The sequence below is a fragment of the Epinephelus fuscoguttatus genome, linkage group LG14 (genome assembly GCF_011397635.1).
Source record: "Epinephelus fuscoguttatus linkage group LG14, E.fuscoguttatus.final_Chr_v1".
In the NCBI taxonomy this organism is placed as follows: domain Eukaryota; kingdom Metazoa; phylum Chordata; class Actinopteri; order Perciformes; family Serranidae; genus Epinephelus; species Epinephelus fuscoguttatus.
In genome coordinates, this window is record NC_064765.1 from 13,992,750 (window position 1) to 14,017,877 (window position 25,128).

Sequence of the window (25,128 nt, forward strand, 5' to 3'; positions counted from 1 at the left end):
GTTGGGATCTATGTCTCCTGGAAACAGAAATTTCTCCTGCAGATTGCAAACAAATGAAACTTCTCCCATGTGCTGAGTGTAAACTCCTAGTCAGGATTCCTTCAATGTTCAACATTTGGGAGGTTTCTACTGGGAGCTGAATTAGCTGATTGAAAGAGTGCGATCGCGGATACAAGCAGCCGAAATGAGTTTCCTCCATGGGGTGGCTGGGCTCAGCCTCAGAGATAGGTTAAGGAGCTCGGACAACCGGAGGGAGCTCGGAGTAGAGCCGCTGCTCCTTCACATTGAAAAGGGTCAGTTGAGGTGGTTCAGGCATCTGATCAGGATGCCTCCTGGGCGCCTCCTATTAGAGGGGTTTCGGGCACGCCCCACTGGTAGGAGGCCCGGGGCAGACCTAGAACACACTGGAGGGATTACATATCTCATCTGGCCTTGGGGTCCCCCAGGAGGAGCTGGAAAGCAGTGCTGGGGAGAGGGAAGTCTGGGGTGCTTTGCTCAGCTTGCTGCCCCTGTGACCTGGGCCCGGATAAGCGGATAAAAATGAATGGATGAATGAATTAGCTAAGGTCTCTTCCTCTCCAAAACAAACTGACCAGTGATTAAAAAAAATGGGTAAACGCACTGAATACAGCAGTTTCACGCTAGAAAAATGAATTACTCAGACATTGTTTGGCTTGTCACAGAGGGGCTGCTAACTAAGGTGGACAATGTAAAAATGCAAATGGTCCTCTCAAGAGCCAGTGTTTGGTTTGTCCATTTGGGACAACTGTAGAAACATGGCGGCCTCCGTGGACGAGGAGGCTGCCAGGTGATTATACGCTAAAGAAAACATACTTACCAGTATTATATTCAATTTCTGCCAATATATCCTCCTAAATCCTACACACTGGCCCTTTAATTGTGTTATTCTGATTTATCAGATGTACCCTGGAAAGCAGCGCTACTACTGAGTGAATTATCCTGAATAATTAAAGTAAATTGAATTGGTTCAACAGTCCTGTTATCTGTGGCACTTATCACAGCGTTAGAAAATCTGCTGGGTTTTAAAGTTCTCCAGTTATTATAACTGAATGAGTTATATTCAAGGAATCACTGAGTGTACACGGTGATTAATCCAAACTTAATCTTACATGTCAGTAAATGTAAAGAACTACAGTGCAGTCAGAGAATGAAATGATTTAAATTGAGACTGTATTTGCATTTAGGTCATCTGTGAAGGTTAGAGTGGTAACTGGTGAGTATAAACCGGGGCAGCAGCTAAACAACTTTTAGCCACATAAAAATATGACCACCGAAAACAAATGACCAGTTTAGATGTACGCTATATTTAGAATATTTTCACGGCTTTACCTTACCGTCAGACAGCCCTTTACAATGGGGAACTGACATTGTAATGTTATGCTCTCTTCAAAGCCACCAAACAGCAAAACAGAAACTGATTTTACTCCATTGAACACAATGAGTCTCTGGTCTTTCGCTGCCCCTCAACCAGGTAGTTAGTTTGTGTTATTGTGTAACTTTCTGAACCAATGTAACCGTGTTGGTTCTCGTCTGTCTGTACAAAATGGGAACGTAAGATCAATAACAAACACTTCTCAATGATGGCTAAGTCAAGAAATACACTCTGCGACGACCGCCACCCAAAATAAGAGCGGGGAATTGGATTGCATTGGAATGACATTTATATTTGAATGCATTTTTTTTCCCTTTTACCCTAATGATAAATAAGTTCCTAGGTTCCCAGTACAAATGCAGTGTTCATTGTTGTGTCGCTGCTGTTTAGCTGAAGGAGTTTCTCTGTCAAAGCAAGTACTCTCGCCCACTCAAGTGTTTGGGGCGGCAGCAGGGCCATTCATCCTGAGCCTATTGAGCTCAAGATGAATGTCATCAGGATCGTCTTACCAGGCTATGAGCATGTGTGAATGAGAGGCAAATTGTGAGGCACCATTTCTGTAAAGGGAGCACTGTGAAAAGGCCAATATCAAATTTTCTTTTGTTTTTTTTGGCCACTACAGCTGTAAATAACTTGCCCTGTGTTTAAAAAAAAAAGTTTTCCATTAATTTAAAAAGAATACTGTTCCTGTGAAAACCTTCAAACAACCTTAGGGAACTTTCAGGAAATTCAATTTTTTTTCTATATTTTTTTTTCCTCAAAATAATCTTCAGGTAACGTTTCACAAAGACTGTTTGCTGAGTAGCTGGCTGTGAACATAGTGGAACATGTACCAGCTACGGAGACAAATATTTCCCTCAGCAGCTGGTAGAGACCAAAGAAACAGCTGAAAGAGAATGAATATTTAACCAACATTGATCAGGTGGCCAGAAAATACCACTTAAAATCGATGTTTCTCCATGACTGCTGGATGTTACTGTTTGCTAACACCTTAAAAGGTGACGATATGTCAGTGTTGTCTTCACAACTTGTTTCTGCTGCCTTCAAGTAGCCAAAGAAATCAGTTATTGCAGATTAACCTGGTCAAACTTGTGCAAATCGTTTGTTTCAGCACGATGAACGTCACCTGTTAGAGGTTGCTGAGACGCCCGTTAATTGCCATATAATGCCATCTGTTCCACTCCATTTGGTTCATTCACAAAAAATGTCAAGCAAGAGTAAAAAGAAGGCGTCTCGCTGTCATAAATCAGCAGGAAAAAAAAAAACCACTTAGCAGAGTCACTGAGGACCAGAAACAATTAGAAAATATTGATAGTATAGCTGTCAACGACCTGTAGTCAGAACAGCACTGTGCTGTGACAGAAATAAAGAGGGATGTAATGTGAATACACATTAATGTCAGGTGAGGATGTTCCCCTGACAGCAACCTGCATAATGACCCTGAGGCAGCTCCACTGTTTAAGATGCTGTGCCAAATAAGCTAAATAAATAAATAAAACTCAGCAAATTGGCAAGACATATGAAAATAAACTGAACAGGAAATATATATATTTCATTTTTGCTCATTTCTGTAGCATATTTAAATTCTCCAGAGGGAGAAAGGCAAACATGACTTCCACCATTCAAATTTGGATCAATATAATTATTTTATCTTTTCTATTAGTCTTGCTCTTAGTGTCAAGAAGCCCTTTTCAACATTTCAACAACTTATTTCAATGTGTAAATAGGCCTTATCGTAAATATTAAGTATTGTAACTTACTGAGAAGCTGAGATGTATTCTCTTCTTGATGTGACTGGCATCTCAGAGTGTTACTGGATCTCTCCATGCTGAAAATCCAAATAAATGTTGGTTCATTTCGTGGTCTGTAATTTCAGCACATCACATTCACTTTTATTTTGTTAAAGAGTAGCTTTGGTATTATTCAACCTGGACACTGTTTTCCCACGTTTGTGTCTAAGTGACTAATGGGACTAACAACAACTTTTGAAACTGCTCCAGTATTGAGTGAGAGGGCAGCAGTGAAACAGGCTGCAGTGTAATCATGTGGGGCAATTGTGAACCCTCAGTTTATGTCCAGTGAGGTGTTTGTTTTTGCCACAGACAGGCTCAAATTATTAGTCTAAGTGTCTGACATTATGGAAAGTATCCTCACAGAGATAGACCTTTGTGTTAAAGAGTAAGATCTATTTTGTGTGACCGGAAACAGCCCCAAAGAGACAGATAGATACAACATATTTTCACATCTAACTGAATGAATAAGGGTTTATTTCAACCAAACCAGAGTTGGTGATTGTTGGAACAGCAGAAAGACAAACCAAGACTGCTTTTGTGAGTTTTATTTTGTTTTTGTTGACTTTAATGAAGTGTGTATTATGACGATAAAATTACTGTCTGGTGGGTTTGGCAATGGTGATTTTGAGGCTGTTTCCAGTTAAACAAAAAAGGCTCTTACTCTTTAAACAAAAAGGCCTATCTCTGCAAGGATCCTTTCCGTTTTTTTGTCAGACATTTAGACTAACAATCTGAGCCTGTCAGTGCCAAAAACCAAGCACTTTTGGTGGATGTACATTGACAATGCACAATTATTACACTGCCAGCTTCAGTGGTCTCACTCAACACTGAACCAATTTCAAAAACTGTTGTCGCTATTTGTCACTTCAATACAAAAGCCTGAGAAGATGTGGTCCAAATTGAAAAATACCAAAGTTACCCTTTAAAAGGTAAAAACACTCAACTTCTGCCTATCAAGTACTAGTATTATCATCAGTTTGAAATGTTAGCGTATTGATACTGATATACTTTATTATGTAGCCTATAAACATTGTCCCAGGAAAGAGTCCTTAAACATGGAAATGAGTTAGCGTTTTAACACTTATGGTTCCCTTGTCTTAAAGTCAATGGGTTTGGTTTGAAAGGCAGTTGCTAACAAGTGGCTAAATGAGACTACAGAATGTCATCACGCCAAGCTGTGCCAAACACAGCTTTTAAGGGTGAGGGGGAAAATAGAAGAATAAAATAAATAAATAAATAAATAAATAAATATCGATACAGTGCTTATTTTTGAGCTGGAGCTATATACACTATGTACCATTGTTTAATCTATATCAGTGCATCAAATTTTAAAAGATGATCATGTTTCGTTAGAGAGTGTAGAGAGTAGAAAAATTACAGTATCACACAGCATAAAATGGTAATACTCAGGCACCTTGAAATAGAACCTGAGTCCCAAATACATTACCAGAATTATACTATTAGCAAAACAGGAAATCATGTTAGTATCATAAATTGTCCAAACACTCTGTGCTACATGTCGTACACAATAGCAGGCCCTAAAGGTCAACAGAAGCTCATTTGAGTGAGACAGCTCCGGTGGAACAATGATCATTTTTCACCAGGTTAAGTTATGCTTTCAGTGTACTCCTTGCGTATGCTACTTGCCGTCTGCCTTGCAAGCTAAAAGTGTTATCCATTAGGTAAATTAATGCAACTCAGATAGATTATGGATATGACAAGATATTCAATCACAGTAACTCCTCATAACTACTCACCAGGTGGAGCAGTGGGAATCTCCTGCCTCTCTGTAACATGGACACATGCAAAATGATGCATTAGGGGTTTAAAGGACCCTAAGAGCCATTCAGTGGTCTCATTAGTGTCTGGGCAGGTTATTAAAACTGAATTGCAGTTTGAAAGCAGCTTTGTAAATGTTAGCACATCCTCTAGCCCTCAGAGACATTTAAAAGTCACACTGTCCTGTGCAAAATCCGTCGAGCAATGGTCCCACCTGCTTTAAAAAAGAAAAAATAGTTCAGACAGCAAAGTTTTGCCTTATCAGGACAATGAATCTACATATTATATAACATTCCCCAGATGGTGACACTGTGGGTGTTCATCGCAGTAAGCTGAGGTGCAAGTGAGGTGAGATTTATCCAGCTGTTGCATTGCTCCTCCGTTTCTGCCTGCTGTATCCCTCCAATACACAACTGAAAGAACATGCATACTCCCACTTATGCTTTTATTTATCATAGTTTCATTCTTCCGAACAAACAAGGCTTCTTCGTTAGTTAATTTTCTTACAGCTATATCAAAAACTTTAAAATTACAAAGTACTTCTTCAGATACTACTTTTTGAAGACTGTGTCGATGACCCTGTCAATTATATCAGATTATAGGGACAGATATACTAAATAGCAGCAACACAGAGATTGCAGATCAGAGATTGACACTGGAGGTGGTGGTGATGGGAGTACTGGAGGAGCAGAGCAGCAGTGACTGCAATGACATCAGAGAGGGGGAAAAAAAACACAGGTTAAGGTGAGTCCTCCAGCTAAGATGACCACTGGGTGAAAGAAAAGCCTTTGAGTGATGCCAGTGAAATCTTGTCTGCTAGCTTCGACGTAAGCTGAAAGATTCGTAAACCAGACATGCTAGCTGCTCTGAGGTTGTACTTAGGCAACAGCAGCGCTTGAGCTAAATGGTAATATCAGCATGCTAACATCATAAAAATGACAGGTAGAAGGTATAATGTTTACTATCAGTGTTGGACTTGTTACTCTATAAATGTAATATCACTCATTACTTTTCAAAAGTAAGAACATTACTTCACTTCTTACTCCCTGCCGACAGTAATTCATTACACTACTTATTATACTGCTTTTCTGTTACCCCCCATAAAACTGCGCATCTCCCCAAAATTCAGACGTGCGTCTCTGTGCCAGTGTTGGGGTAATTGCCGGTAAGTGTAGCCAAGTTATTTTTATTTTTACCTGGAGGTCTTCAGTTGCCTGCGACCAATATTATCCCAACTCGTGGAGCAACATTTCATCCACTACATATCCAGCCACAAGCGTCATCACGTCTTTGTAGCCTTAAGCTGTGCACGAGTAAAATCCAGTTTTGGCTGTTTAGCTAGTGTAGGGCTACAGCCGACCTCCGCAGGCGAGGAGGGCACACCTTTGGTGGGGTGTATTTCCTGGAGCTTCACGTTGTTGTCTTTAGCCCAGTGACCTGCAGCAACAGTGTTCTTTTCATCTTTTCTCCCGACAGAATCAAAGTAATGGGAATATTTCCAGCGCCAGGTAAGCGCCTCCATCTTCAAACTTCAAACTAGCTTGCTGCTTTGTGGCGGGCCTGCAGCAGTGGACGATGATGAAAATGAGTCTGTTGATGTGATGTTGGATATGAAGTCAGTAGTGATATGATGACAAAAGTAATGTAACAAGTTGTTTGGTTTTGGCGCAACTGTAATATCATTTCTGAAATGTATCAGTATTTAGTTACAGGAAAAAGTAATAACATTACTAGTAACTGCTTAACACTGTTTACCATGTTCACCATCAGTCAAGGGCAAGAGTTTGAACTTGACGTAGGTTTCGGATTGGGTTCGGACTGTGTCCTGGGAAGTCTTACAGCCAAAGCAATGAAGATAAAGACAGCAATAATGAGGGGGGAAAAAGCCTTCCCCACTTGTCCATTCAGCCACAGATTGAAGAATCCTGCAGCAGAAGTCAAGAGTCACCATTACAGATATTAGACATTTGAGAAACAAAGCTTGAAAATACAAATTGAGCTAGACGTTTGGTTCAGTCATTACTGTAATATCCTACACAGATGTGAAACTGATCGATTGATCACTGAACAAACTCTTCTTGTCAGACAAAAAAAAAAAAGTACACTCATGCATCCTTTAATAACCCCCAATAAAATCTTTTACTGTCATGTTCTTTCCTGTGGGGTGCCCCAAGGCTCTGTATTGGGACCATTGCTTTTCCCACTGGGTCCCACTTGGCAATGTAGCGTCAATTTCCTTAAATATACTTAAAACTATTAGAGTTATATCCCTATCTTGACCTAAAAGCTATATTATCTTGGTAAATTCAAATATCTCAACAGTTAGAGTGTGGCTTTCTAAGGATTTCCTTTATGTGGAAAATAAAAGCATATATCCATCTAATTTTTCAAATATTTAAAAGAAGGCAGAAACATCCTTCAAAAAACAGCAATTACAAATCTGGGTGTCAATAGCTACTACTTACTTTGCCTTGACAGATGATCATTTCCAATCTGCAAACTCAATTTGGATGAAAAAGGTCACAAATCTGAACCCAAACCCTTGTAGGGTCCTCCGGAGGTCTGTTCTTCTTCTTCTTTTCAAATTTTAATATGTAAATAAAGAAATCTGGTGGCACTGAGACGAAAACTGATGGAAAGATATGTTGGTTAGTTCTTAATTAAAGCCAGTGTGGGCTTCCTGCCACCACTGAGATGCACAGACTGTATTCATTCACACTGCATTATCTTCCAGTGCATAATTTTTCATACTGCAACAATCATCATTTAGTCAATCCTACATACAATTAATTATCAAGTTTTTATTACTACTATGGGGCTCAATATATAGGCTATTTTCAGAGCAATTCACATTTGCAGTCATTAACATTTATCTGTTCATCTCAGCAGATGGGTCTGCATACAAACAGGCTGCATTCATGACCGAATATTTTAGCCATGATTGGAATGGGTAGTTTAAATATCACTCATTTTTTCATTACAGCTAATTAAGTGAAACACGATTTAAAAGAGAGATGATTTCACATCATGTCTTTGAGGGGTTTTTTCTGCTGTCCATCTGGGATATAAACCACTGGGGATGAGATTTTTCAGGTTCATAGATATGAGCAGCTCTGTGTTAATTTACCACATGTAGCCTGAAATAAATGCATTTGCCATCAGAGTCATATAAACGCTGTGTTTGGGTGGCTGGATTTAAGTTTAGATGCATAAAAGCTCTGCAAATCCACTATTAGATACTTGCGAAAGATGGATTCTGCTTTAGAAATGTCTGCAAAAGCACTACTTTTTTTGTGTGTGTGCCATGTTAAAACCTCATGCCCCCATGAAGCCATGAAGTAGATGAGCCACTGCAGCTCTAATCCTTTTTTGTGTGTTATTTGGCCTGTGCTGAAGATTTCAAGTGCTAGTTTATTGCTGCTGCTTGACCATGTGCCTCTTCCTTGCCAGATTTCTTCCTCCTCAACCACTTCTCTGCTTCTCACAGCTTCACTTGACCGCTGGCACTCACACTGAACGCATCACGTAGATTTTAATGACGCACCATACAGACAGAAATAGCTGGCAGTTGCTTGTTTTTTTTTTCTGGAGAGTTAGTCAGTGCTTCGAGACAACATTAGTGTGTAGGGTTTTGCAGAAAACAACACAAGTCGCGGGTGTTTAGACGCGCGTCATGCGCTGTTAAATGCCTGCAGCATCGCGTCCCATTGAAAATGAATGTAGGCGAACTTTGCGCAGCGTTAAATAGGTCGCTGCGGTCATTAAGCCAAACAACGCTAAAGTTAGGTCACTTTGTGACAGGTTGAGTTATTTAAATAAGTAATAGCAACCGAAAACACACAGGCTTACCTCAGATTGCATGAACCGTGGAGAAACAGCAGGGCATCATTAACTGCAGGTGTGTCTGAATGAACAGGTGGAGTGAGATGACTTTGGCACAACGTGGTCTTAATATGTTAGACAGCCAATCAGAATGAGGCACTGTCACTACAGATGATTAGGGGCCATTGGTGAACAAACATTAATAATATTTATCAGTATATATAATAGATTATTGTCTGTTTTCAACCTTTCAACACACGCAAATGCAGTCTCATTAGCCCTGAACAGATCAGGTGTACGCAGGGGTGTTTCTAGGATTTGAGGACATTCAGGGCCTAACCCAGACCTCTATTGGAGGTTCAGGGGGCCGTCTTCTGGCACTTTTTAAATCAGTGTAGCCGAGCATCCTGGGTTCGCCTCACTGAATAAATAATAAAACAATAAATGGGACGGGGCGACCATGTAACGGCTCCAACAGCAACCACTGTCCATTTGCCTTTCTTCCCACAAAAAACTCTCACACATGCATGAGCCCCCTGAAACAGCAGAATGTCACCCCCAAAACTTTTTGTGCCCTACGGCAACTCAAGAGGGACATACAATACAGAACGGTCTGTTACATAAACAAGCTGTAGTGTGATGCTTTATTCCCACTCTGGCATATTATCTAAATTCAAAGTAAAAAAAAAAAAAATCAGTGTAACTCAATTAATTTTCATTGATTAATTAATTAAACACCACACACACTATCATGGGCCAGATTTGGTCAAGCTGCCCTACTTCATTAAAAGTGCCCTGTATTCAAAATCTTACTTAAATAAAAGTGCAGAACTATTATCAGTAAAAAGTAAAAACTATCAAAAGTAAAACAGCTTGTTCTGCAGTTAAATAGTCCCTGTGACTGATATATAAGTAGCCTTTTTGTTGCTGGCGGATGTTGAGTAGGCCTAATGATGGGGGGACCGATTCTTTTAACAGTATGGGTTCCTTTGAGTTGATACCATGGATGTATTAGGAGAACTGGATACACAGCGTTGACATGGTCATATTCATACGTATGAAAGTTGCTCAGTAGCACATGAAGCCAAAATTGATCGACAAGATCAACATGCATGCTGGAGATTTAGGACGGCTGGGGGCAGCCAAGTGACCAAGCGACTAACTTCCACAGAGTCAAATGGCTAGCGTCCAATTTAGCGCTACATTAACTTAAATGGGGGTAAAATAATTTAATCTTGTAGCTCCTCAAAACTTTAGAAATGTTATTGGACCAAATGAATCAAATACTGAGTGTGATACAAGTTGATTTGCAGGGGTTGTGTTGGTTAAAAAAAAAAAAAAATGTATCCACTGATTTACAGATGTCTCTTTCTCAATGTAAGTCAATGTGAAAAGTCTTTTTGGGCGCCAGGGTATCACATGCCAGACCCCAGAAATTGCAGTAGCACTGTTTGGCCATTATGAGAACTGGCATCAAAGCCTGGTGTACTTCCTGAGGGCCTGGTTAATAGATGTAAATGTATCAAACCTTTGGAGTTTTGACGCTAGTGTTGCCACCCCTCGAAATTTCTCTTCAGTGCATTACCAGTCATTGTGTGTAAGTTGACATTAATAAAGATAAAATATTCACAATTTGTTGTTCTTTGAGGGCCAAGTTGCAGATGTCTAAGTTACCTCCACAGCCGTGTGCTGCATTCATGTGCTGTCGCAATAATCTAAAAAATGAGTTACCGATCGTATTTTATGGCTCACCTGATCAAACCTAATGAAATACAACACATCTTCTATGTAGCATCAATGTTGTTTCCACATTACAACTCAATGCTCATTAACCACAGTAAGACGGATGACCATCAGAAGAGCATGTGAATGCACCACTGGCCTTGGCTGGCTTAGGTCTCAACTCGAGTCTGACTGAATTGGTTTTCACTTGTTCCTTCACTGCCGTTGCTACGTTACAGCATGTTAGGGATTCATGGGCACTCAGATGTCCGACAGGCTGACTCAGGACATATCTGACACTTAAAAGAGTTGTTTAAAAAGATTTGTTTGTTCATTTTCAAGACTAAGGTGTAGCTATAGCCTATAAACTGCATCTGTCAAATACCATCAGTAAAAAGTACCACATGTTCCTCTTAAATGTAAGTAGTTGTTAAATGCAAGTTTTTGTAAAGTGAATACAAGTAAATGCAAGGAAATGTAATAAGTAATGATCCATCAAATAACATAAAGCAAAATGTGTTTTCTTGTCCTGTGAAACAACTAGAACAACTGTATGACATCAACAGCAAATAAAAAAGGAGACACAGACACTATTAAAGCAAAGTTTATGAGCACATTAAGAGTTGTTTTATTGTACAGCAGACATCTTACATCAAAATCAGTATTGGTAGTTGTAGTAATATTCTGATGACAGTCAATCATCATCAACAGCAGTAACCTTACAGGGAGTCAAACCTTTTTAAGAGTAAGTGTTGTTTTCCACCAGCAGATGTCACCAAAGAGCAAACATTAACCATGATGCTCTGTTGCTGCGTCAGTCTGGCTCTGGCTGAGATGTATTTATTGTGTTCTCATCATGACAGATGGCACTTAAAAACAGCCATCTTTGATAGGAAAGCTAAAAATATACACTATCCCATAAAAGTCCAATCAGATTGTGATACAGATATATATATATCATTACTGGCTATTTAACATAGTGTATTCTGCAAATATATACATATGTGGAACCCAGGAATCCTTTACATTTTTCTGTTGAGCCTCTTTTGAGTATGTGCCCAGTCACCTCTAAGTTCCCCTCTGGTACAGAGCACACAGCAGACTATAAATGGCTGCCTCATTATTTGCAGAAAGACTAACCAGCACTCCTATGCTGCAATACTACCTGGCCTTGGGTTTTCTGTGTGTTAGCTGGTGGTAATTTGATTAAACATGACTTTATTTATGAATGATGCAGTGTGAATTAAAAACCCCAAGGTCTTAAGACTAGATTTTGAAACAGGCCTCCTCTATACAAGACTCTCGTTGGTACTGTACTGTAATCTGCAAATAATCCGATGTTAAAAAACAGTCTACAGCCATGCAATTAAAATCTGAATCAGAATCCAGTTTATCGCCAAATAGGTTTTCACATACGATGATTTTTTTTTTTTTTTTTTTTTTTTGTAATTTGGCGCATAGACCAAATGGCAACCTCCAGGGCTGAAAAATGAAGCCATGCTCAAGTGCCAAAACTGCAGTTCCTCAAATGGCCACTTGAGGCTGGCTCCAAAATATGCACCTATGTTGAAATGGCCAACTTTACAACAGAAATAAACATGTTTACAGCCATGTGCAAATAACAGTTTTGTTCTCTATGGCTACTTTCAACATTCATGACAACTGTAAGTTAAATGTTTACATTTTATTAAGACTTAAAGTTATGCATAATTAAGAGTTTGGTCGCTTTGAGTAACAGGCTGTCTGCGAGGCGTCGCTACAGTCTATGAGTCAGATCCAACCCTAGCTTCTCCACAGCGCCACCAGCCTGGTCCCCTGGGTGTCAAAAAACACTGCTTGGATATCATTGTAGTTGCACTGTTTAGCATCTGTGTGAGACGCACAGGACTTTCCACCAACTCCGACACCGAGAGCCAAGGATGTGGAGGGTGTGAAGGTCTATTCAGGGTGGATGGGTCCAACAAACTCCTGGCTTTTACCCAGGAGACCGGTGTTCAAAACCAACACCCCTACATCGGTTGTGTTAAACGACCCAAAGCCAGGTGTTTTTTTTAGCGTCATTCATGATCTTTCCCTAATCATAACCACGTAATTTTGCAACTAGACCTAATTGCAGACCCCTTCATACTGCTGTCCCCTGCATATAGATACAATGCAAAAGGCTGCCCCCCGACGTCATTTTAGTAACACCTGGAGCTCCTGCCCGAGTTGCATAATATGACGAGTAGGGATGCGATCACGTTGGCTCCACTCTCTTTTCCAAATATGGTTATTTCTGGCTCCAAATATCCAAGATGGTGGTGGCCAAAATGCCAATTTTGAGGCTTCAGAGGGAGAGTCCACAAACCAGTTGATGACATCAAATCCATTATTTTATACAGTCTATGACGGAGACAAATAGATCAGAAAAAAATGTACATGACAATAAATTATTAAAAGATACCATTTTAAAAATATGTATATTGTTTAAAATGAAAGAGTTAGGCTGGAATGTGCAAAAATATATATTGTGCAGCTTGTGGAAATGTTCACAGGTCATCACCATGTTTCTTTTTCTAAACCAAATATACATAACTTTACATTAAGTAGGTAACGTCTTGTTAAATATGTAACATCATTCGTGGGGGAGTTAACTTGTCAGATATCATTGGAACCTTTGAATTTGCATTTTTGTAAAATATCATACAAACTGTTGTATAAGGGTACACGCTTACAATAACAACGCTAACAAGCAGGTATATTGTTTAAAATGTTCACTACTATTGTGTCTCAGATCACATACTTCCATTAGTACACTTCGATGTGGTACACTATATACAGTACGTAATCCTTGCATGGTGCGCTTATTTCAACAGGGTAGTGTCTCAAATTGCACGTTATGGTTTTGCGTTGTTTTGGTTTTTTTTAAACCCCCTCCTCTTCTTCTCCGTCTCCTTCTTCTTTCACCATCTGTTTGTGATGGTGGCGCATTATCGCCAACATTTGACTGCTGTCTCCGCCCGCACATGAACCAAACTTACGCCACAACATCAATACTGATTAGAATGTGCGGTTGTAGCTAGGAGCAAGTTAGCTATCTAGCACATGCTAACATTAGCAAACAAGCTAACATTAGGGCTCACATTACTGTTTGCCGTACCAAATCATTACAGGCCCAACAAACATTACTGATGGCTTCTATTCAACAACAGCGTGAGTATGTCACAAAGATCACACCACCATTGAGGGTGAAAAGTGTCCATCATTCCACACTCAACTTTTGGACGATTTTGAGTGCGCCGGTAGTACACTAAATTTTTCTGAACTATGCAGTGTGAACACACTTTGCGCATGTGTGCATTCAAAATATTAGGTGTTTATTACAGAAGTATGTAATATGAGACACACTGTTTTTCAGTTTTGCATGTTAGCATGCTAACATTTGCTAATTAGCACTTAATAGAAAATGCAGATTAGGCTATTTGTAGTATGTGTGTATATTGGACAAATTGTATAACCTGATGATGCACTATAGAAAAAGTCAGCAGATCACCAAAGTCAGTTTAAAGGATTCATCCTCTTGGAGCCATGAATGTGTGTACCAGATTTCAAGGCAATGCATCTGCTTGTTGTTGAGATATTTCAGTCTGGACCACAGTGATCGACTGACTGACTGACACAGTGAATCTGGGACTTTTCAGGACCCTGTAAGTGTGTTTGGCCTGTTGATAATCCAACCATGGAAAATAACAGCCTTCCTTTTCTTAATGCATTTCATTTTTAATACACCTGAGTAAACAATCATTATTTATTTTACATAAACAATAGCTGCAAACAAAGGACTAATGGGCTTTTTTGGGGGTTTTAATGGTATTTCTAGAATCCCTGCTTGGAGCAGAGGCAGATCTCAGGAGCGAGCTGATTTCACTGGTATCGTTACATTTCTAAACGACTCAGCACTTTTGGAAACACAAATCCAAACAGCTTCGACACACAGGCCCCTGCTCATCCACCACACAAACCTCATACTGCAGATCTTCAAAAGCCTGGCCTAGCCTGCTGAGACCATAAAGCCTCCCATCTTCCCAACTGTGGAAGCAACTGACCCATATATGTAAATGAGGAAGAGTTGATGTGGAATCGACACTGTTGATTTCAGCCATTTGGTTTTTCAGTGCGGACTTTTTTAATCCAGAACGAAACTGGTGCAACAATGTGGTTGATTTTGTGTAAACACTTTTAATTGGGAGTAGGTGAAGTGAAGTGGTTATTGGAGACAAACTGCCATTTTTCTATCATGTTTTTCAACTGCATTAACTTGGGCTGTGTCTCATCTGATTTTCTCTTCTCATTGAACTTTCATCTTCTTTCGCCACGATCTTTATGCACATAATTGACAAGAGCACCAGAAATAATTTCACTAATGAGTGAGCCAGTATCTGTCATTAACACCCGACCGTGGGTGAAATAACTGTGAGGAAAGGAAGCAGAGCTGCCCGTCCTATATGCATTGTACGGTGGCCCTGAGTGCTCAACGCACTGCAAATGAAGAAAATGAGGAAACATCTTCACCAACTTGACAACACACAAACAAATCAATCTGACATTGCCTATATTTATAAAAAGATACAAATACAAATATGTGCTTCAAGACACACATAGCACTTGTTATTGCTGTTTGTGGATTATGACGTTAATGAAGTCAGCCGTTGGAAAATGCTTAAATAGCCAATGTTTTATGCTTATCTTAACATTACGATCCAATGATATTATTGCAGATATCTCTCATAATGATCACATTAGTTTCTGATGTTGTTTATTATTTTGATGTCTGAATTAGAGATGTCAGCTTTTGTTAATTCTGCTTTCGATAGCTCGACACCCATTAACCTCAAACTAATTGTTTAATTAAAAAAGGAGAAGGATATGATGAGAGACGTGAAATAAAAGATGCTTTTCTTTTGAGTCGAGCACTCCGTTGACTCAGTGAGCCTTAGTGGTGCATTTCAAAGCGCTATCCATTAAGAGGAGGTGATATTTTAATGTTTTGTGATGCAAATGTCTTGCCTTTTATTTTATTTTCTGTTGGCTTTGCTGACAGACAGACACTGCCTATCGTTTGGTCTCCACTGGTTAGCTAATGTAGGCTGTGGCTGCTCTGCACTCCACACAACACGTGTCAGGGAGCTAGCTAGTGGCTCTACTAATTCAGAGATTTCTGCTGAGCAAACATGGTAGACCTCTGGTCTCCCCCAGGTTTCCCAGGTGAAAGCTGCCAAACCCCTTTAGCATTAACCATGTTAGCACCACTAGTTGTGCTGACACTGATAACGGTGCTTACAGAGCTGACAGTGACAACATAGTCAACGATGCTAAATGGTGTTCTCGGCCAAAAATTGAGCCATTTCTTATGGAAAGCAACCTGAAGGGGACCCTGAGTGTGGACACAATGTTTTCACAGCAACGCAATTGGGTTGGGATAGTATTAATAGCAGTAATCGCTGAATGAGTAGCGCCATCAGCTAGCTCCCAAACCTGGTTGGTGCACAGTGCAGTAAACTGAAGAGCAGCAAAATTAACCTATAGACAGACATAAGTAACCAGTCAAAAATATTGTCAGCGGTTAACCGATCACAGCGACGGATATCAGACTTCAAAAACTTCATAAGCCACAAACAATGGCAACAAAAAGTCTTTTCTCTTTTTCTTATTTTGTGCCTCATCTCCTCAGTCCTCCTGCCTGTAAGCTGGAAATCGATGTCAGCTCGCCATCTTGAAGGGTGTCTAAATTCCTAAAATGCATTTCAAGGAGAGAGGAGGCTTGACGGAGGAGCGATGACCAAGGATGTACAGGTGTATCCTTTGCAGAGGTCTTTTCGACACGAGTGACATATAAAAGAGGCAAGACTGGCGTGGCACACAGCTGATGATGATGCAGCTGTGTCATATTTAATTTCTAAACGCCGCACGTGTCGATAAATAAGTGACAGTGTTTCCTCTTTTGCTTGCGTTGTGTCTGTTTGCATGTGTTTGCGGTTTGTTGAGCTCTCAGGGCCACCATAGCATTGTCTAACCAGGTACACACTGGGCAAGAGGCAGGGTGCAAAATGTTGTCAATATTAAATGTATAATGAATGAATAGAAAAAGTTGTCATCCAGTCAGACACGTGCACAGACAGACCTCAGGTGGTGCTCAAGAACCTGACCTTTTGGCGTCTGACTGGATAATTTCCCATTTTTTCCTTTTTTAATTTCATATTTTCATCTTTTAAATGTGGTCCATGACATAAGTTCTCAATTAAAAGCGTGCCATAATGCCTGCTGACTAAATTTGGATGCCCCTACCCCTCCCTCTTTGACTTCCCTTGTCACAACCGCCACAGTTAATGCACGCAAATGGAGCGCCCTGCCGAGCAGCATCCACGTTTCCTTCACCTGCCTTCACTGGTGACAGCCAGTCAGGTAATGATAGTGTTTACCCTAAGCCTCGGCATTGTTTGTCACTGTTGTGAAATTAAACCACCACTTCATGAGTGTACGGGTATTGAAATAAATACAAGAGTAAGTAAAAGATATGCTACAGTATGTAATTTTCGTTTTTATAAATAGTAATAAGAGTGGTGCCCTCTTTTTTCTGCTTGAGCACCTGCCTTGCAAAATGTCTGTGCACGGTGCTGCTTCTAGTTGTCATACTTAGTTTTGTTTGAATGATTTTCAATATCAGAATTCACAAGGATTCACACATGACAGAGACCACGCATTAGGATTTAAAAGGAATACAAAAGCCGTTCAGATGTCTTGGTGTCTCTGCAGGTTGTTAAAAGTGAACTGTGGTTTTAAAGTATATTTGCAAAAGAAGTAGCAGACCCTTAAACCCCTTTGTGGCAACTAATCACCACTTGGCTCTGTACAAAAAAAGTTGACCAATGTCTCCACCTGCTGTAAGACATCAGTTCAGACAGCACACAAGGAGTGATTCATCATCTAAAATCATCTGTGGAGAAGTGTGAACTTCTTCTAAACCTTTATTTGTAATTTTTTTTAAGTGTTTCTGAAAAGCTTATGAATCTACATATAATATATAAAATACCTTCTGTAGTGTTTTACCCCACATAGTGGCACCAAGGGTGTTCGCCGCAGTATAGGATAAGATGCATACTGTACAATGTATCTCTGGTAATGTCAGATTTATCCAGCTACTGCCTGTCCTCTCTATTTCTGCCAAAAAAAAGAACAGAGAGAACATGCACATCCACATTAATATTTTAATTTATCACTGAATTCATTCTTTCAACACGAACAAGACTCACTCAGGGCACACACGAATTCGTTTTAGTGCAGGGATACCACAAACTTTGGATTACAAAACACTTACACATTATTTTTTAGTTATATACTCTAGTGGCCATTAATGGTTTCTGTCTTGTCTTGCAACAGAAAGCTCCACAACACAACAAAACAAAAACCCAGTCCCGGTCCTTTTAGGCGCACCATACAGAGCTCAATCAGGAAATATGCCACAAGTGATTAAAGACTTTGGCGATGACCTTGTCAATTAGATCAATTTACGGGGCAGCCCTATAAATAGCAGCCAGTCAGGGATGATCCCCAGGGAGCCATGGATGGGGCCTTGACACTGACGGCGGTGGTGTGTTGGAGGGGTGAAGTAAAATAGAACAACACAGTTTATTAATGCTTCATAGATCAGTTTAAAGCTATTTATAAGAGCAGCGTTTAGGTTTGCCAAGATGATGGTGTTTATCCTCTCCATTTCGTTATGTATTAATAAATCCCCATGGGTTTCTTTTTCTAATAATCCCTCGAGGCTGCAGTTATGAATGTCAACATATTTTGGTGCAGATGCACAGCACCTCCTCTCCAGAAGGTAAGAGGTCAGACGGGCCATTTGAGTGGGTTTTTTTTTCATAAACTAAAGAGCTTAAAGACTTTTCAAAACCCAAACACCCTTCATAACAAATTTTTATTAATGCTACACAGACTCCCTTTACACGTGCATTAATGTGTGTTTTGGATGATCAGATTGCAATTGGATAATGTCTACCCACATAAGAATAAGTACGGTTGTTAGTAGTTGATAGTGTTTCTTTCTATCTATCTATCTATCTATCTATCTATCTATCTATCTATCTATCTATCTATCTATCCATCCATATATTAGGGCTGCCCCTTGACAGTTGGGGGGTCGAATAGTCAGTCTACTCAGATTGCTTCAAGTACGATTAGTTTCGGGGTCGAAGTAGGGATGCATGATATATACCTGGCCAATAAATTATCGGCTAATAATGGGACATATCATAATTATGCATTATTTCGATAACTAAAATTCTACACACCCTGACACCCTGACACAGTGGGTGGCGTACGTTTAAACTTGGTTTTCAAGTCACCAGTAAACACAGAGAAGAAGAACAACAATTGCAGCACGCTGTTTAGAGGACAACATGTCACGGTGTGGACGTCTTTCACAGTTCCAGAGGAAGACAACAGGATTGCGCAAAGGGTCTGATCTCCGACTGCTCGACACAGATCAGACACAGCACTGAGGGACCGTCTCCAGAGTGTTAGCACTAGCTAATTAGCAGCAACGGTTCACACCCAACACCGAGCTTTTAAAAGGCTCAACTCTAACTAAACTGAACTAACTAGCCATGTGATGCTACAGTTAGCGATTATTTGTATCTCTTGCTGTGTGTGTGGGACACAGCTGCTTGTTTGTCTGAGTTGAGTGTTAATGTGTGAGGTGAATCAATAGCGCACTGCCATTCTGCTTGGTAGATGTAGGCTAGTCTGTCATGGGATGGTGAGACGGTGCCTGGGTGTGTTTATAAAAATGCAGCGTGACAATATAAACATTTCATACACCAGATGTAACGCAGACCTGCCGATGTGCATTCAACCCGTTCATATGGGTCAGCTGTCAGTGTTTGTCTCAGTTAGTAGAGACTCCACTCTCCACAGTAACACTGGGATTCATAATCTCTCTCTCTCTTACCGTTAACTATATTAACTATTTATAATGTTCATCTGTAGTATAGGGTTATATAGGGGCAGGGGCTTTGAGGGTAGGACATTTGACAATACCCCAGGAAATCTCTGTCTTTTTTACAGCCTAATGTTGGCAGGTATGAAGAGTAGTTCTTGTGTTAACAATAGTGATGTCAGTTTGATTAAGTTAGGTCAGAGCTATGGAACATTAAATCAGCCATGTTTTCTCGCTACAACTCAGCCTTTCTTACGTCCATGTGAACATAAACTACAGGTTATACATATCTTTTGAAAATACAAAAATGTGAAATTATCGGTTATCACTAGAGGCAGATAATTATCACTTATCGGTATCAGTTGAAAAAATCCATATTGGCGCATCCCCAGGTCTAAGTTCTCTTGGGGAGTTCACAAAAAAAATGCTGAGTCATCCCTCTGAGTCAGCTTGGAGAGCTGAGGGGGACCAAGTGTGACATGTACGAGCGCTTAACAACAACAATAATGGAGAAGAAATATGTTAATATACAGTAGGCTATATATTCACATAGGTTTCCTCTCATGAACCCACATAGATCTAACGATCCGTCCTACGTGCTTCAGCCTTCAGTTCATCCAGATCAAGTTCTCTACCAGGGCTCCAGACTGCGACCAAATAGTCAAATTTTGCGCTCATTTTTGGAGTCAGGGCAAGTATCTTTCACAACTACCCACTCATATGCCACCCGTTTTTCATGTTGAAAAATGAGGGAGCGAGTTTGCCAGTGTAGGCCAATGTGTGTGAGAGGGGGAGAGTCCAGGAGTGAGTGATTAGTGAACTGCGAGGATCATCTACACTCATCAATGTCTCTAGCTGTGTTCACGTCCAATGTCATATTCAAGGTGGCGAAACTAACTTTATATTCTTCACCCTTGTGTCAGAGCCAGGCCCTGCACAGTGAAACGCTGCTGAGGAAAACTCGGGTATAGACTCAGAGGAGACCATATAGAAAAAGCCCGAACTACACTTTAGACAGGAATGGCTTAATGAATTTACGTACATGGCTCAGGTACAACTAAACACATAAAACAATGAACTATGTGTTCTGCGCTAGATATGGCTCTAATATGCAGGGAAAACGAAGTTTACAGAAGCAACTGGTACTGCACAATTCAAACATGATACACTAGTGAAACACAATAATAACTTTAAACATAAAATCTGCCAAGACAGGTTTACAAATGAAACAGAATCCCCACTTCCAGCAGTCTTTCGCAGGCAGGAGGCTACAATACAATCTGCAGAGTAGGCTGAAATGATAGTCAGATTTAACACTGCATATTTCATTGCAAAGCAGGACCTACCATTTACCAAGTATAAGGGAAACATGTTACAAATGTGTCGCAGGATGATTTAAGGTGTGCCCCTAAGTTTTCAGCTTGTGCTCCTAAAATTTTTAGTTAGCTGCTACAGTCACCTGGAAATCCAGATGTCCCGCCCCTAGCAAATTGGAATTTGCTTTGCATGGGGATCTGACCCTGACAAGCAGAGCCCGCTGAATCGCCATCGGACCAATCAGATCAGTCTATCTGACAGAGGCGGGCTCTGGGCGGGCGTTACATGATGATGACAGCGCTGCACCGTAGGAGTCAAAAAGTAAACAGCCAAGATGGCAGCTGCCGAAGGTCCGAGTCCATTCAATTTAGCTTTGGAAGAAACGCAAAGCCAACTACCTTTTTTCTTTTTCCTTGAGAGAGGAACAGAAGACTGCCCAAAAACCTTTGTTTCCAGGAAGGACGTTTTTGCCATTTTGCCGACGGGATACGGCAAAAGCATAATATATCAGTTAGCCCCTCTGTTCGGCAAACCAATGGGGCTTACTGCAATGAATACGTCACCTTGTTTTTTGCTCTGATTGGCTATTGTGCTATCCAATTGCATGCAGCGGCATTTAATATACCTCAGTTAGTGCCGCCCCTTGGGTAGGAAGGGTGTATCGGTGAGGACCAGACTCAAAATCTTTCTAGATTTTGAGTCTGGATTTCCAGGCTAGTGCTACAGTGCTCCGACTAAAAAAAGGTAGTTTGGAGCCCTGTCTATCTTGTACCAACATTTTTACTTCTGTGGATATTCAGAATTATAGCAACCAGACGCAACCAAACATCTCTGCTTCAAGGCACTGCCCTCAAAGTTTCCTGAAAAGAATCTGGCATTTTCAGCCAGGAAAAATTCCTTGGTGGACATGGGGCATTTTCAACTTACATACAACTACATAGGCAGAAGTACGTAATCGCACACAACTGTTCCAAATCAACGAGGTAGCAGCCATTAGCTGTTAGTGACCTAAGCTTCCAGCAAGAAAGCAGCAAGAAGACTTACGGATATTCAAGACATTTGGTCTGACGAAAGTACACGAGGAAAACTTGGCAATTCGTATCGCAACTGAGCCATTAATGAAGCAATAGCTAAGCAAATGGTGGAGAACAGATACAGAGCAATCAGACCTCAATCAGATGTTGATGTGGACACTGTAGACACTAATACCAGATGTACGTGTAATCAGGTTAGATCATATCTTGATGTAACATGGATAAAAGACACACTTCAATGCAAGGTTTAAAAGGGGTCACACAGACTATCACAGTTTATGGCCATATTAATCAAGTACAATCCAAGAGCTCCCCATAGCAGCAAGTTATAGAAAGTAACCAACCATTACGATAATTAGAAGCTCATTTAAGTAATCATAGTTCCTGTATGAATATTATAGGTTAAGTAATGGTTTTAATATTCTGTTTTTCTGCAACTTGCTCTGTGCTTGGCAACCCCACAAAGGTCTACACTCAATGGGAACACACTAACAGCCAACATCTACTCGACTCACAGGATTTCCACTCTCTTCGGCATCTTTATTCCTCCTGGGACCGTTTCCCTTGCTAAGGGTGGTATAGTAGTAGATGGTTGTATGAACCTAAGAGAACTCATAAATAAAACAATAACAAAAAGGAGCTGAAACATAACAGACTGTAATCACATCGAGTAAGTCAGGAGAATTCATGTCATGTTTTTGTTCTTCACATCTCAAGTTGCATTTAATAGATTATATCACATTTATGTAAAGAGGTGCATGTCTGAAAGGGACTTATTAAGCAATCTGGCTGCGTTGTATTTGTTTCCTCTCTACAGACAGACAGACTGTGCTGCAGCAGATGGGGTTTTACTCCAACCATCTTTGGTTGGAGAAATTAAAGGTACCCTGTGGATTTTTCTCATAAACAGACTACTGTTGTGTTTAAATGCTGCGTTTCTGACCAAAGTGCATTTAATGTGCCCCTGAGAGCAAATAAAATTTGTTCATTTCCTTCCTCAAAAAACATTTAAAATGCCAATTCTAAATTATTCAATGTTTATTCCCATGTTTGCTAGCTTGCAGTTTTCCTCTTTACTGCCTTTACAAGTGCAACACAAAACTTCTTCATGAAACACCGCCACCAACTGTCAGTCTAAAGAACAGCCTGACACCTTACACAGGAGTTTAAGTAGTGAAGCCAAGGTGGAAATGCCTCAAAGTTGCATTCTTTCTAATGGTCAACAGGGGGCAACGCCACTGGTCCGCTTCCCTTAGTTAGTGTTCCTAGGTCGGACAAGCTTGACAAAACAAAACATGGTGACGCGGATTTGTTTAAGCTAAGTGCCACAGTGTTTCTAAGCATTAGCCAATACAGATTCGAGAGGTCGACAGCAAGGACTACAGCATGTGACGGAAGGATATATTCACAGTGTTAACTTTTATTAACAAGGTAAAACGATGTGAATTGAGGCTTTTGGTCTCAATGAAAAAGGGAAAAGTTGAGAACAAGGATGACAGGACTATATGTCAACACTGCTCTGTGTCACTGACCAATGACCAAAAAAATACTCTATGTATTTATTACTGAATAGAGACCACGATGCTGACCTAACATTAGTGTCTCTTTGCTGCATTAGTTATGTTGGTTACTTTTCTGGCTAACAATAATTCAGTCTTAAAAATATGTCATTAACCAACCTATATGTCCTTTTTCAAATCTCCGTATTGTCACCACACAAATGAGGAGGAAGCAAACCTGACTGATGTTGGTAATCTGACATTAGGCTAACTCCACTTGATGTAGCTCTACGTTACCTATTTAGTTAGCTGGCCAGTCCTTTCAGGATTTTGCGGGCTGTTCTTGGGGTGTTGTGGCCTGAAATGCCTGACTTCACAGCATTTTCCCCCCCCCAAAAAAGAGGCATCTCTTGGCATGAAAGTTACAAAAGCAGCTGCTATGCTCTCTCAAATTTGGTGCCTATTATTATGAGCATTCAGTGTTTCCCACAGAATTAGAATGTATTGTGATGGTGGCGGGGGACTGACAGCTGATTGTCGGTGATCAACTGCTGCTGCCATTGCTGCCGTTGCTTACACTGACAGACCCTCTATGTGAACCGCTCTTCTCCTGCTCCCTCTGCCGAGTTAGCACAAGCTAATACAACAGTAGCGGCAAACATTCAACACTGAGCCATGAAATCTCACTGTGATGCCGAAACAGCTCCACTTTGTTGTTAAGTCCGTTAATAACTATGCCATGTAATCAGTGGTGTAGTGGCAGTTGATGTGGTGGTACTACTAGGTAGATAGGTAGGTTACCGATGAGGAAGTGGGCATACTCTCCTAATTACAATGGCTGTTTTGCTGATAGGTGGGTATACTGTCACTGGATAGAAAAAGAAGTGGGTATATCCTGTATACCTGAGTATACCCTCCACTACACCACTGCATGTGATGCTAACAGTTAGCCCTGACACCGTGTGTGTAACTTCGTCCCAGGCATGAAGCTCACTCTCCTGGTGCAGCAGTTACATGATAAACAGAGAGAGCAAATCAATACGCCGCGATAAAGTTGCAACGTTTAGACAAAACTGCAAGGTCACACAGAGCTCACAGAGATTGGCTGAATTTGCTCTAATTGTTGCAATTGCAACATCGCAACATCCTGGAGGGACTGATTAGCGTTTTGTTAACATTAGCTCACTGTTGACTGAGGCTCTGTCAGGTTCCAAGCTCACTTAACTGTTATTGAAGCACAAAGCGAAAAGGTGCAGGACATAGGAAGGGTCAACTGCATTAAAGTCTATGAAACATGACCCTACTTCACTTGATTTATTACCTCAGTAAACATTTTCTTGATGAGTTTATGGTTTCAGTCACTAGCTTTATGTCTTCCTTAACACAGCATGATGTTAATTTTGTAAACTAGAGCATGGCTATCTTGTGATTGACAAGTCTTTACCACATGTCCTTGGGTTCTCAGGCAAATCAAACCTCACACCTCCACAAATCCACCCTCTTGTGCAAATATGGTCACTTCTGCCTTCAAAAAACCAAGATGGCCTCAACCAAAATGCTAAATTCAAGGTTTCAAAACAGTAGTCCCCAAACCAATGGGTGAAGTCAGAGTAGCAACATCCACTTCTTTTTATAGGCTATGGGCAGGACTGTTTATCACGTTGGATCTGCTGTTCTGTAATGTTTTCCTCTAGTTGAGACTCACTATGTTGTGTTTGTGTTGCAGTGTACATTGAACTTGACTTTGATTTATGCTGACAAGCATATTTTGCACCATATCTTTATGTAT